Source organism: Myotis nattereri (assembly GCF_964212035.1).
Source record: "Myotis nattereri genome assembly, chromosome: 13".
NCBI classification, from domain to species: Eukaryota; Metazoa; Chordata; class Mammalia; order Chiroptera; family Vespertilionidae; genus Myotis; species Myotis nattereri.
The window spans coordinates 11,758,094-11,758,711 of record NC_138088.1 but is presented as its reverse complement, the minus strand read 5'-3'; positions in this window follow the sequence as shown (position 1 = coordinate 11,758,711).

The window sequence follows — 618 nt, the reverse complement described above, 5'->3', positions numbered from 1 at the left end:
AATAATTCTGTGGTTCTGGTGGTTCTTATTTGGGTCACATCACATGGCATAGGCAGGATCCGCAGCTGCCAGGGCACCGGTGGGGCAGGGTGTGGCGGGACACGACAGAAGGGCGGGGGGTAAAAGCACCCATCGTTGGCACACTCTGAAATGCGTTTTACTGGTGGTTTAAGATGGCTGTCCTCCGTGGAGGTTACCGCTGGCACCGGCAGCTGGTGGTTAGCTCTGCCTGCGAGAAGCCCGGTGGAAGAACTTGACTTTGGAGGCTAGAGGAAATGCTGGCTTAGGCCACTCTGTCCTGCCCCAGGCAGGATGGGCCAGGCTACCTGGCTGGGGCACGGAGTTGGCCTCTCTCTTTCGGGGTCACTGGCGTGCCCACCTCACCAGGCACCTCGGAGCCAGCCTGCCTGGGGAAGTGGAGGCCCCAGACCTTCCCTGTTGGTGTGTGGCACCAGCAGCTCCTGGCCGGCTCCATGGTCCCGTTTATTCAGGTAGACCTGGAGGATAGACCCCTTACAGACCACAGCCCCGTTCTCGGGCAAGGCTAGGGCTGGGTTTGTTTTCCTTTTAGTTTATTCAGTATTGAGGCCATTTTAGCCACCTCGTCGGACTTTGAGT